This window comes from Neovison vison, chromosome 7 (assembly GCF_020171115.1).
Source record: "Neovison vison isolate M4711 chromosome 7, ASM_NN_V1, whole genome shotgun sequence".
NCBI lineage: Eukaryota > Metazoa > Chordata > Mammalia > Carnivora > Mustelidae > Neogale > Neogale vison.
Window position 1 is genome coordinate 192,526,494 of NC_058097.1, and position 14,699 is coordinate 192,541,192.

Consider the following 14,699-nt stretch of genomic DNA (forward strand, 5'->3'; position numbering starts at 1 on the left):
TTATATCTTGAAATTGTGCTAAACTCATATTACAAAGCAGGAGAACTTAAATTATCTGTACTGAGCCAAATGATGTGTGTGATTGTGTTTTGTGTGTGTGTGTGTGCATGTCTGCTAATGTAATAGTGTTATATACACTTACCTCCAAGGTACTATTAAAGCAGTTATAATTATTATGGTTATAATAAATGAGATTACTAGTTCAGTATTGTTATGTATAGCAATAAAGTGTATGGATAAAAATCTGGAGGAAAATTATTAACTATTATAATCTGAAATAATCTTGGTTCTGCCCTTAATTAGCTTCTTGATCTTGGCAGGATCTTAAACTTCTCAACATCTCTATTACATTTTATATAAAATAAGTATAAAATCAATAGCAGGAATTATCTTACAGGTTTGTGGTGGGGATTAAATCAACAAATGTCTACAAAAACTTTCAAAGCCACTAAATATTCAATTTAATAAATATAGTTAATGTTATTATTATCATTAACCTAAGTCTCTGACACTAGTTCCACGTCTCAAAAACGGGTGGAGTAATACCAACCACACAGGATGTTATCAGTATTCAACGGGATCTTGTGTACAGAACACTTACTACTATGCCGTGAATATAGCAATGAGTTATTGAAGTGTATATATATTATATTATTCTATATTGTATTATATATGTATAATATATATACATACACATATATAATTATAAACATTAAAGTAGTATTTTTATGGACCCTACAGAAAGTATGAGTCATGAGAGAATATTTTGAATAACTCTATGTTAAATTTAAAAAGACTGACAATGCCAGTTTTTGGTGATGTTGTAGGGAAACAGAAACTCTCATACGTTGCTGGTGGAAATATAATGTAGCACTACCACTTTGAAAACACTTGACAATTTCTTAATATTTCAAAATGCACTTAACAAGGGTCTCACGGGTGGCCCATTGGTTAAGCGTCTGGCTTTGGCTCAGGTCTGATTCCTGGGATCGAGCCCCGCATCGGGCTCCCAGCTCCACAAGCTGCCTGCTTCTCTCTCTCCCACTCTCCCTGCTTGTGTTTCTCTCTTGCTCTGTCTCACTCTGTCAAATAAATAAATAAAATCTTTCAAAAAAATAAAATAAAATACACAACATGTAAGTCAGGAATTCCACTCAAGACATAAACTGAGGTGTCCTGTCCTTGAGATTCCATAATCTCTGACAAAGCTCTGTGGATTCATTTTGTCCCAGCAGTAGTGGTCAATGTGTATAAAACTTGTATCATCAGTTCCGTCCTGTACTCAGGAGTGAAAATTCTCACAGTAAATGTATTTATTACCACTCTCCTCAGCTGAGTTTATACCCCATTTTTATTTATTTTAATTTTTCTTTATTTTTTCAATTTCTTTTCAGAGTTCCAAAATTCATTGTTTATGCACCATACCCAGTGCTCCATGCAATATGTACCCTCCTTAATACCCACCACCAGACTAACCCATCCCCCACCCCTCCCTTCCAAAACCCTCAGTTTTTTTTTCTCAGAGTCCACAGTCTCTCAAGATTCATTTCCCCCTCCGATTTACCCCAATTCACTTTTCCTTTTCTTCTCCTAATGCTCTCCATGTTATTCCTTATGCTCCTTAAGTAAGTGAAACCCTATGATAATTGACTTTCTCTGCTTGACTTATTTCACTTAGCATAATCTCCTCCAGCCCCATCCATGCTGATAGAAAAGTTGGGTATCCATCCTTTCTGATGGGGGCATAGTATTCCATTGTATATATGGCCATACCTTCTTTATCCATTTGTCTATTGAAGGCCCTCTTGGTTCTTTCCACAGTGTGGTGACTGTGGCCATTGCTGCTAGGAACATTGGGACACAGCGCTTTTATAACAAAGAAAAATTGGGCAAACTGTCTTCTCAGCAGCTACTAATAAGGAAGTGAAATTTTTTTTTTTTTTTTTCTAATTTGACAGAGAGAGAAACAGAGAGGGAACAGAAGCAGGATGAGTGGGAGAGGGAGAGGCAGACTTCTTGCTGGGTAGGGAGCCTGATATGGGGCTCTATCCCAGGACCCTGGGATCATGACCTGACCTGAAGGCAGACACAATGACTGAGCCACCCAGGCACCTCATAATAAAGAAGCAGATCTATTGCAAGCTTTACGTTTGGAAAATACATCATAAGACATTTGTAAGTCTAAAGTTTGAAAGGGCATGTGCTTAAAATTACCCACTTTGTTACCAGAATAAAGATCATTTTCACATGTAGAATGGGTAGATCAATAAATGGGCAGAACAATATCATGGAATCAGCAATCAGGTTAAAAGTCACAAATGACAGGGAGCCTGGGTGGCTCAGTGGTTTAAAGCCTCTGCCTTTGTCTCAGATCATAATCCCAGGCTCCTAGAATCTAGCCCTGCATCAGGTTCTCTGCTCAGCAGGGAGCCTGCTTCCTTTCATCTCTCTGCCTGCCTCTCTGCCTACTTGTGATCTCTGTCTGCCAAATAAATAAATAAAATCTTAAAAAAAAAAAAAAAAAGTCACAAGTTGCTAGTATACCTGAAGGCCTCTTCATACTTCTTTAAAATGACCACCTTTGGAAAGTAGTCACTATCTTTATCTATATGGATGAAGTTTACCTAGTGTTGAATTTGCAGAAAATCAGTAATGCAGATTTTACTCTTCAGTGTCTGTTTTCTCATATGTTCATGAGACTCTTTATGATTTACCTATTTCCTGATTATTTTCATTGATCTGGGGTATCTCACTGCATGGATATGTGACAACTGACCCATTCCTTCATTGCTAGACACTCAGGCATTTCGTTTGCAAGGATATTGTGAGTACAGTTGCTTTGAATATTTTAAAACATGTCTTTTGTTGACTGTTACATTGTCTATTGATACGCGCTTCTTACAAAAGATACATGTAACTCCTAGGGCATGAAAAACTTGTAACTGAAAGCATGAAAAAGAACAGTCAAAATGCAGTTGCATTTGTTTTTTATTTTATTTTTATTTTTAAAAGATTTATTTTATTTACTTATTTGAACGAGAGAGGGAGATACCACAAGAAAAGAAGTGGCAGGTGGAGGAAGCCTTCCTCTGCGGGCTTCCCACAGAGCAGGGAGACCTATGGCAGGCTGGATCCCAGGACCCTGGGAACATGACCTGAGCTAAAGGCAGACACTTAACCAACTGAGCCACCCAGGCACCCAAAATACAGTAGTGTTGGAAGTGGCCAGATACATAGAAAAACAAACAAACAAACAAACAAAAAACACTACACTCATCAGCTGGTGAGTATGAATTATTTAAAATAGGGGCACCTGTGTGGCTCAGTGGGTTAAAGGCTCCGCCTTCTGCTCTGGTCGTGATCCCAGGGTCCTGGGATCGAGCCCTGCTTCAGGCTCTCTGTTCAGTGGGGAGACTACATCCCGCTCTCTCTTTGCCTGCCTCTCTGCTTACTTGTGATTTCAGTCTGTCAAATAAATAAATAAAATCTTTAAAATAATTCATCCTATTTTATACCACATGTATATTCTCAACAAGTGTCAAAATATCTGAGTCATGGGGCGCCTGGGTGGCTCAGTGGGTTAAAGCCTCTGCCTTCGGCTCAGGTCATGATCCCAGGGTCATGGGATCGAGTCCCGCATCGGGCTCTCTGCTCAGCAGGGAGCCTGCTTCCTCCTTCTCTCTCTCTGCCTGCCTCTCAACCTACTTGTAATCTCTGCCTGTCAAATAAATAAATAAAATCTTAAAAAAAAAATATCTGAGTCATTCAGAGCAATGTATCTAATGACAATGCAGATAAGGTATGAAACAATAATAAGAGGGTAACTTTCAATTGCAAATATATGCTACTTTAGAAACATTTTTAATAAAAAGTGAGAGGAAATCAAAATTGAAATTAGAGAATTAAAAATAAAGTTAATACAAACACTATTTATCAAAAAAATATGCCAATGCTTAGAGGTAAATCCTTTGCTTGTGTACAAACACAAAATACATTATTACATCAATAGAACATTTGTTTCCATCTAATTGTTACTGCACTTGAAATTAGCCAGAGCAGGAGGTGTTGACTAGCAGTGTTGGATCATTAAATTTTACACCTGAAACTAATACTACACTGTACATTAACTAACTGGAATTTAAATAAAAACTTGAAAAAAAAACTAACTGTAATAATGCTACCAATATTCCCTATAAATAAATAAATAAATACTAAATAAATGCTAAATATTTGTTTTCATTTTTTATTTCCTTTTTTTTAAGATTTTATTTATTTGACAGAGAGAGATCACAAGTAGGCAAAGAGGCAGACAGAGAGAGAGGAGGAAGCAGGCTCCCTGCTGAGCAGAGATTTTGATGCGGGACTCGATCCCAGGACCCTGAAGTCATGACCCGAGCTGAAGGCAGTGACCTAACCCACTGAGCCACCCAGGCACCCCATTTTTTAATTTCTTTTCAGCCTACCAGAATTCATTGTTTTTGTACCAAACACAGTGTTCCATGCAAAACGTACCCTCCTTAATACCCACCACCTGGCTCCCCCAACCTCTCACCCCGCCCCCCCGTCCCTTTAATACCCTTAGGTTGTTTTTCAGAGTCCATAGTCTCTCATGGTTCTTTTCCCCTTCCAGTTTCCCTCAACTCCCTTCTCCTCTCCATCTCCCTATGTCCTCCATGTTATTTGTTATGCTCCACAAATAAGTGAAACCATATGATAATTGACTCTCTCTGCTTGACTTATTTCACTCAGCATAATCTCTTCCAGTCCTGTCCATGTTGCTACAAAAGTTGGGTATTCATCCTTTCTGATGGAGGCATAATACTCCATAGTGTATATGGACCACATCTTCCTTATCTATTCATCCGTTGAAGGTCATCTTGATTCTTTCTTTCCACAGTTTGGTGACCGTAGACATTGCTGCTATAAACATTGGGGTACAGATGACCCTTCTTTTCCCTACAGCTGTATCTTTGGGGTAAATACCCAATAGTGCAATTGCAGGGTCATAGGAATTTCTATTTTTAATTTCTTGAGGAATCTCCACACTGTTCTTCAAAGTGGCTGCACCAACTTACATTCCCACCAACAGTGTAAGAGGGTTACCCTTTCTCCACATCCACTCCAACACAAGTTGTTTCCTGTCTTGTTAATTTTGGCCATTCTAACTGGTGTAAGGTGGTATCTCAATGTGGTTTTAATTTGAATTTCTCTGATGGTTAGTGATGATAAACATTTCTTCATATGTCTGATAGCCATTTGTATGTGTTCATTGGAGAAGTGTCTGTTCATATCTTCTGCCCATTTTTTGACATGATTATTTATTTTGTGTGTGTTGAGTTTGAGAAGTTCTTTATATATCCTGGATATCAACCTTTTGTCTGTACTGTCATTTGTGAATATCTTCTCCCATTCCGTGGGTTGCCTCTTTGTTTTGTTGACTGTTTCCTTTGCTGTGCAGAAGCTTTTGATCTTGAAGAAGTCCCAAAAGTTCAATTTCACTTTTGTCTCCTTTAAAGGTCTTTGGAGATATATCTTGAAAGAAGTTGCTGTGGCTGATATCGAAGAGGTTACTGCCTATGTTCTCCTCTAGGATACTGATGGATTCCTGTCTCACGTTGAGGTCTTTTATCCAATTTGATTTTATCTTTGTGTATGGTGTAAGAGAATGGTTGAGTTTCATTCTTCTACATATAGCTGTCCAATTTTCCCAACACCTTTTATTGAAGAGTCTGTCTTTTTCTACTGGATATTATTTCCTGCTTTGTCAAAGATTATTTGACCATAGAGTTGAGGGTCCATATATGGGCTCTCTACTATGTTCTACTGGTCTATGTGTCTGTATTTATGCAAGTACCATGCTGTCTTAGTGATCACAGCTTTGTAGTAAAGCTTGAAATCAGGTAACGTGATGTCCCCAGTTTTATTTTTGTTTTTCAACATTTCCTTAGCAATTCGGGGTCTCTTCTGATTCCGTACAAATTTTAGGATTATTGATCCAGCTCTTTGAAAAATACCGGTGGAATTTTGATCGGAATGGCATTAAAAGTATAGATTGCTCTAGGCAGTATAGACATTTTAACAAAGTTTAGTCTTCCGATCCAAGAGCATGGAATAGTCTTCCATCTTTTTGTGTCTTCTTCGATTTCTTTCATGAGTGTTCTGTAGTTCCTCAAGTACAGATCCTTTACCTCTTTGGTTAGGTTTATTCCCCGGTATCTTATGGTTCTTGTTGCTATAGTCAATGGAATCGACTCTCTAATTTCCCTTTCTGTATTTTCATTGTTAGTGTATAAGAAATCCACTGATTTCTGTACATTGACTTTGCATCCTGCCACATCACTGAATTGCTCTATGAGATCTAGTAGTTTGGGGGTGGAGTCTTTTCGGTTTTCATATAAAGCATCATGCCATCTGCGAAGAGAGAGAGTTTGACTTCTTCATTGCCAATTTGGATGCCTTTTATTTCTCTTTGTTGTCTGATTGCTGTTGCTAGGACTTCTAATAGTATGTTAAACAAGAGTGGTGAGAGTGGGCATCCTTGTCATGTTTCTGATCTCAATGGGAAGGCTGTGAGCTTCTTCTCATTGAGGATGATATTTGCTCTGGGTTTTTCATAGATAGATTTTATGAAGTTCAGGAATGTTCCTTCTATCCCTATACTTTGAAGCGTTTTAATCAGGAACAGATGCTGGATTTTGTCAAATGCTTTTTCTTCATCAATTGAGAGGACCATATGGTTCTTCTCTCTTCTTTTATTGATTTTTTTCTATCACATTGATTGATTTGCGAATGTTGAACCATCATTGTAACCCAGGGATGAATCCCACCTATTCATGGTGGATAATCGTTTTAATGTGCTATTGGATCCTATTTGCTAGGGTCTTGTTGAGAATCTGAGCATCCATATTCATCAGTGGTATTGGTCTGAAATTCTCCTTTTTGGTAGGGTCTTTGCCTGGTTTGGGGATCAGGGTCATGCTGACTTAATAAAAAGAGTCTGGAAGCTTTCCTTCTGCTTCAGTTTTTTTTTTTTTTAACAGCTTCAGGAGAATAGGTGTTATTTCTTCTTTGAAAGTTTGGTAGAATTCCCCAGAGAATCCGTCAGGTCCTGGGCTCTTGTTTTTTGGGAGGTTTTTGATCACTGCTTCAATCTCATTACTAGATACCCATCTATTCAGGTTGTCAGTTTCTTCCTGGTTCAATTTTGGGAGTTTGTGGTTTTCCAGGAATGCATCCATTTCATCTAGGTTGCTTAAGTTATTGGAATATAACTGTTGATAATAACCTCTATGACTGTTTCTACTTCCTTGGTGTTAGTTGTGATCTCTCCCTTTTCATTCATAGTTTTATTAATTTGAGGTTTCTCTCTTTCTTTTGGATTAGTGTGGCCAATGGTTTATCGATCTTATTGATTCAAAAAACCAGCTTCTGGTTTCATTGATACATTCTACTATATCTCTAGTTTCTACCTCATTGATCTCTGTTCTAATCTTGATTATTTCCCTTCTTATGTGTAAAGTTGGTTTAATTTGTTATTGATTCTCCAGTTCTTTAAGGTATAGAGACAGCTGGTGTATTCTGGATTTTTCAATTTTTTTTTCAATTTTTTTTTTTTTTTTTTTTTTGAGGGAGGCTTGGATGGCTATGTATTTCCCCCTTGCCTTTGCTGTATCCCATGGGTTTTGTACCGAAGTGTCTTCATTCTCATTGGTTTCCATGAATTGTTTCAGTTCTTCTTTGATCTCCTGGTTGATCCAAGCATTTTTAAGCAAGGTGGTCTTTAGCTTCCAGGTGTTTGAGTTCCTTCTGAACTTTTCCTTGTGATTGAGCTCCAGTTTCAAAGCATTGTGATCTGAGAATATGCAGGGAATAATCTCAGTCTTTTGGTATCAGCTGAGTCCTGATTTGTGACCCAGTATGTGGTGTATTCTGGAGAAGGTACCATGTGCACTTGAGAAGAATGAGTATTTCTGTTTTTTGGGTGGAATGTTCTGTATATATCTATGAGGTTCATCTGGTCCAATGTGTCATTCAATGTTCTTGTTTCTTTATTGATTTTCTTCTTGGATGATCTTTCTGTTACTGAGTGAGGTGTGTTAAGATCTCCTACTATTAATGTATACATATCAATATGACTCTTTATCTTGATTAACAGTTTTCTTATGTAATTGGCTACTTCCATATTGGGGGCATAAATATTTACAATTGTTAGATGATCTTGTTGGAAAGACCCTTTAAGAATCATGTAGTGTCCTTCTGTATCTCTGACTACAGTCTTTAGTTTAAAATCTAATTTATCTAATATGAGAATCACTACCCTGGCATTCTTTTGAAGCACTCTGGTATGAAAGATGCTTCTCTATCCCTTTACTTTCAGATTGGCTGTATTATTAGGTTTCAAATGGGTCTCTTGTAGACAATGTATGGATGGGTCCTATCATTTTATCCAATCTGCAACCCTGTGTCATTTTATGGGTGCATTTAGGTCGTTCACATTGAGAATGATTATTGAGAGACGTTTTTATTGACATCGTGTTACCTTTGATGTCTTTCTTTCTGTAGATTGTCTCTATATTTCTGTTCAATTATATTCTTAGAATTTTTCCTCTTTTATAGAACCCCCCTAAATATTTCCTTCAGTGTTGGCTTGGTGGTCACATACTCTTTTAAGCCTTGCCTGTCTTGGAAACTCTTTATCTCTCCATGCATTTTGAACATCAGTCTTGCTGGATAAAGTATTCTTGGATGCATGTTCTTCTCATTTAGTGTCCTAATATATCTTGCCAGACCTTTCTGGCTTCCCAGGTTTCTGTGGACAGGTCTGACATTATTGTCATGAGCTTTCCTCTCTATGAAAGGAGCCTCTTTGTCCTAACTGCCTTCAAGAGGGCCTCCCTACAATTATAATTCCTCATTCTTATTATTAGGTGTCTCGAGGATTTTTGAGAATCTGTAATCTTTGGGGAGACCATTCTGCCTCTAGTGCATGAATGCTGGTTCCATTCACAAGAATGGGAAAATTTTCATGGAGAACTTGTTCCACTATATCTTCTAGACTTCTTTCTTTCTCCTCCCTATCAGGGATTCCAATAATTTTGATGTTGGAATATTCCGTGGCATCATTAATTTCCCTGATTCTGTTTTCGTGGCTTCTAAGCTGTTTGTTCCAGGCTTCCTCCTGATCCTTTCTATCTGTTTGTCCTCCAGATCACTAATTCTATCTTCTGTCTCAGTTACCCTAGCTTTGAAAGAGTTTAGATTAGATTGGAACTCATTGAGAGCATTACGAACATCATCCCTGGTGGCATTCAGTTCTGCCCTAATCAATTACATTTTGTCATCCATGGCTTTTTCCTACTAAATACATATTTTAAAAATGACTGAAGTGCCTGTTATTGTTGAGGTTGTGGAGAAATGGGAATGTCATTCATTGCTTGTGGAAATGTAACACAGCAGCACCATTTCTGAAAAAACTTTGTCAGTTTCTGAAAATGCTAGCATACACTTATCTTATAACTCAGCAATTCCACTCTTAGGTATCAACCCAAGAGAAATGATAATTTATGTCCACCAGTCTTCTACATGAGTGTTCACAGAGCATAATTCTCTATCGTCCTTACATGGATGTGTATCCATGGATGTCCAAATCCATCAGCTAGTGAATAAGTATACAAGTGTGGTAGACACATACAGTGGGATACTGCTCTTTCTAAAGAGGAACAAACTGCTAATAATACAGTGTAATAAACCTCTAAAACAGTATGGTAAAGGAAGAAGTTAGTATCATCTTTTAAAAGTATTGTTTTTAAAAAGTCTATTTTTCTCCTGGTTATGTCATGTGGTATCATAACTGGATCAAGGGAAAAATTGAGGTGTCCTTGAGATTCCCTAGATCTCTGACCAAAGCTCTACAGATTCATTATATCCCAACAGTAGTTGTCAATGTGCATAAAATTTGGATCCTTAGTTCCTTTATGTACCCAGAAATGAAAATCCTCATGGTAAATGTATTAGCTTCTGCTGCTTCCGCTCACCTCAGCTGTTTATCTTCCCTTTTTATTTTATTTATTTTAAAAAATATGTATTTAGTTGTCAGAGAGAGAAACAGCAAGAGAGGGAACACAAGCAGGGGAAGCAGGAGAGGAAGGAGCAGGCTTCTGGCCAAGCAGAGTCCAATGCAGGCCTTGATCCCAGGACGCTGGAATCATGACTTGAGCCAAAGGCAAACCCTTAATGACTGAGTCACCCAGGTCCCCTTACTCAACATTTTTAATCTCTTCCCCTCTACTTCTTCTTCCCTTAGTAGCTGTCCAGTCTCTTCAGAGTGATTCTCTCTTTTCCGTCTTTGCTACCTTATCATGTGGGAACACCTGTCTGTTATGTCACTCCTTCCCCCCCAGAAAACTGGCATTCACATTTTTCTCTGAACGGTAAAGGGTTTACTTGTGACATGTGAGTCCTTAGACTTGAAAAACAAAGGAAACAGTATTCTAACAGACAATTCTGATTCCATTGCTCACACCTCAGTAACTTTGGGTAATGACCCAGTGTCCTTGGAATCATCCAACTTTACATAAGCATTTATTGTATGTAGAATTCATTACTAGTTGACCAGAGCACACTCTTTGATCTTGAATTCACAGTGATAGATGGGACTCCGTATTTTTATGTCACGTCGAACATGCATGCCATCAATTCTGAACCTGTTATATTTTAATCATGAGGTTTACACCAATTGGCTTCAACTCCACAGGCCTTCTTAAATTACTTAACCTTCACATTTTGGATAAGCAAATGACTCAAAGAGGTTTTTTAAGAATACATCCATTAGGAAGGCCAAAATATGTTGGTGAGGATACAGAACAAGAACTCTCATTTATTGTTGATGAGAAAGCAAAATGGTGCCACCACTTGGGAAGACAATTTGTTAGTTTTTTACAGAACTTAAAAAAATTTAGCAATCCCACTCCTTGGCATTTATTCAACAGAGTTAAAAACTTATGTCAACAAAAAACCCTGCACACACATGTTTAACAACATCTTTATTCACAATTGTCCATACAACTGGAAGCAGCCAAGACGTCCTTCAGTAGCTGAGGATAGACAAACTGCAATATCAGACAATGGAGTATTATTCATTGCCAAGAGAAATGAGCTCCAGGCCATGAAAAGGTATGAAGACCCTTCCAATGTGTCCCCCATGGTACTTGGCATGCAGCTCTATCACATATATGAAACTCTTCTTATCTTCTCCATCTCGTTCTAGTTTCACGTTTTACTAACTAGACTTTTAGAAGCTTAGTGTCTAGCTTATAAACTGACACATAGAAGCTCAATAATTAATTATTGAATGAATAGATGAGCCAATAGCTACAGCATATAGAAATGATTGTGTTTTCTGCATACTATCTTTCACCCTTGGTCTTTGTTATGCAACAAAGGGAATATTCTCCTCCTAACACATGCCTATTCACTCTCATGATTCCCCTTGCATTTTTGATGTTTTCATCTAGGAAATCTTCCTGACCCCCTGATCTTTGTTGTCCCTCAAACATGCTTTCATTGTCCCCCTGCACTTTCACATTCCCATTTATAACATGGTCTTATCATATTCCACTCCCCTCTAGGTGTATCTCAGTGGATCTGAAGCTTTGGATGGCAAGACCTTTGTTCTGCTTTATTCACCACTGAAGGCCCAGCAACCATCAATGCATCTGACATATTTTTTGTGTCAGAAATATCTATTGATTAACAAATGGGAAATATTATACACACACACAGATATATAAATGGAATATATTTATCCTAAAGTTGTTTTGTGTAAAGATGGAACCACTTATTTTTTAAAACTTTTCATAATGAAATGTTACCTAGAAATAATCTAATTAACAGAGAAAAATGTCATGATCAGCTTACATTCATATGATGATGAAACCTTGCTGAAAGCAGGGAAAATATCAATGTAGGATATTTGCTCTTTCATTGAGAATCTCAGTTTCAATATTTGTAAATGCATAGTTTAATGAAGAGTTCAAAAAATTGTGGTTTCTCAGGGAGATCTCACTAGAAATCTCAGTCTGAATCAGATAAATGTAGGAAAAAAAGTCCCTTGTCTCCACAATTACTTCTTTGGTCAAAGTTTTCTTGATGTTACTCAACTCCCTTCATGCCATTATTCATCATTCAATATTTATTGTGCCCCAGACATTGTGCTGACTTGTAAAAACTATTTTTAACAAATAGTTAAGTGCTCTATGGAGTGTGACTTTATTTAATAGAAATCCCTCTCAGATAATAAGATGTTCATTAATTTGAGTCATGATTCTTTGTAATGGGTTAGCAGCCTATGAAGGGTAACTTGAACAATACTATGTGGCTCTGAAGTCTACAGGGGAATTTGAAAACTTAGAGGGAACTTCATTACCTCTCAGAGATTAAAGGGCTCTTCACTTTTGCAATGTTATAGACATTTTAGACTCTAATTTTATAGGAAGCATGTTATCATCAATACTGGTTTATAAAACTGAGCAGAATTCTTAATAAAATATGTTAGATTTTATGGAGAGTGAATATATAGATACTGAATATTCATAGTGAATATGAATATATATATACTATGTGCTACACATATGAATGTGTATATATATGTATATATGTAAAAAGCTATGGTTAGTTTTTTCTTTCTTGCACACATTTCTACTCCACTCAGTTCAGAAGGTAGCATTCATAGTAGTTTATTTACTCTTTATTTGGTAGGTATTCTTTCTGAGAACTTCCAAAATGTCCTTTTGACCTTTATTTTCATTGAATCAGTGCTGAGCTCCAGGCCTATTTATTTCTCACTTGAAATAACTTTTCTACTACACAATTTCCTAATGGCATTTTTCATCTGATCATTTCTTAAGGTATAGATTAAGGGGTTTAACATTGGTGTTATCATAGTGTAGAACACTGAGACTGTTTTATCAATAGATAAAGTAATCGCTGGTCTCATGTACACAAAAATGCAAGGCACAAAGAATAGGATAACTACTGTGATGTGGGAGACACAGGTGGAGAGGGCTTTGCGCTTTGCCTCCAAGCTGTGGTTCCTTAGGGAGTACAGAATGACCACATAGGAGATGATCAAGAGAAGGAAGAGGAAGACACAGATGAAACCACTGTTGGCAGCAACAAAGAGCCCTAGGGTGTGGGTATCAGTGCAGGCAAGATTGAGCAAAGGGTTCAGATCACACATAAAGTGATCTATGACATTAGGGCCACAGAAGGGCAAAGGGATGATAAAGAGGATCTGTATGGCTCCATGAAGAAAACCTCCCACCCATGCTACTCCCATTAACAGGCCACACACCCGCCGATTCATGATGGTCGTGTAGTGCAATGGCTTGCAGATGGCCACATAGCGGTCATAGGCCATCACAGTAAGTAGGATGATATCAGCTCCTGCAAAGAAATGTTCTCCAAAGATTTGGATTATACATGCATTGAATGTGGTGGTCTTCTTTTCACGGAGTGAATCTATGATCAGTTTAGGGGTATTAACAGAAATAGCAGGCATCAATGAAAGAGAGATAGGCCAGGAAATAGTACATGGGAGACCCCAATAATGGGCTGGCAGTGATAGTGACCACGGTGAGTATATTTCCTACCTCAGATATGATGTAAATCACCAAAAAGATGACAAATATGATTTTCTGCATCTTTGGATTCTCTGTGAGCCCCAGTAGAACAAACTCTGTCACATTGTTTTTATTCTCCATTATTTCATATTATGAATAATTGCATTACCTGAAAAAAAATTCCTTTGGATTAATGTAACCTTGAATATATTAAGCTTTTTCATCTAGTAAGCAATACATACCTAGATTCTATTGAATTATAGATTCTCATGTAGTTTTCTGAGATAGAAAATAAATTATGAAATCTTTAAGATTATGGAAATTATTTGCTCATTGAAATTTCTGTTGAGTATGGCCATAGGGAACTTTGTAAACACACAGGCAGGAGATCATTTGTGCACCTTTTGTCATCTAAAGTGATTAATCATGTAACAGGAAATAGTCAATTGAATACATACTGGCAGTTAAGTAAGAAAAGGGAGGTAGTGTATGATGTAAAAGCTATGAATGTAAGGTTAGGAATTTTACCTTTATACTTAGGAAATGGGAAACCACGAGAAGACAGTGAGAATATATATGGAAAAGTGAAGAGGAATTAAAGGAAGACATAATAAGGGAAAAAATTTTAATAAATGTCTTCATGTGTCCTGGATGAAGTGGAGTGAGGTTCAGTAAGATGTTGGAAGCCAGAGACAGAAACCCCAGTTAAGAGATTATTTATTATATTTGACATAGTATTAACAGGGTGTTGGTTGTGGGTATGTAAAGTATACAGAAGCTACTATAAAAATAATTAATAATGTTTATTTTTATATACAATAGTATTATTTTTGCTAAATATATATATATAAAGACAGTGAGAGTTTAATAATTGATTAATATGTTAATGGTATAATAGCAAGTGTGTGTAGATAGGATTTCATTAAATACTGATAACATCCCATTTGTTTAATGTTATTCCATCCAATTTGAGATGAGGAATCAGTGTCAGAGAATTAGTTTGATGGTAATAATAACAATAACAATAACAATATTTACTAAAATTGAGTATTCAGTAGGCTTCAGATTTTTTGCAGATTT

General features: G+C 37.1%; 1 pseudogene; it reads right to left on the bottom strand.

Annotated features, from left to right (window-relative positions):
- Nucleotides 1-12,832: 12,832 nt before the first annotated feature.
- On the bottom strand, nucleotides 12,833-13,760 carry LOC122912923 (annotated as a pseudogene).
- Between the last annotated feature and the right edge of the window lie 939 nt (nucleotides 13,761-14,699).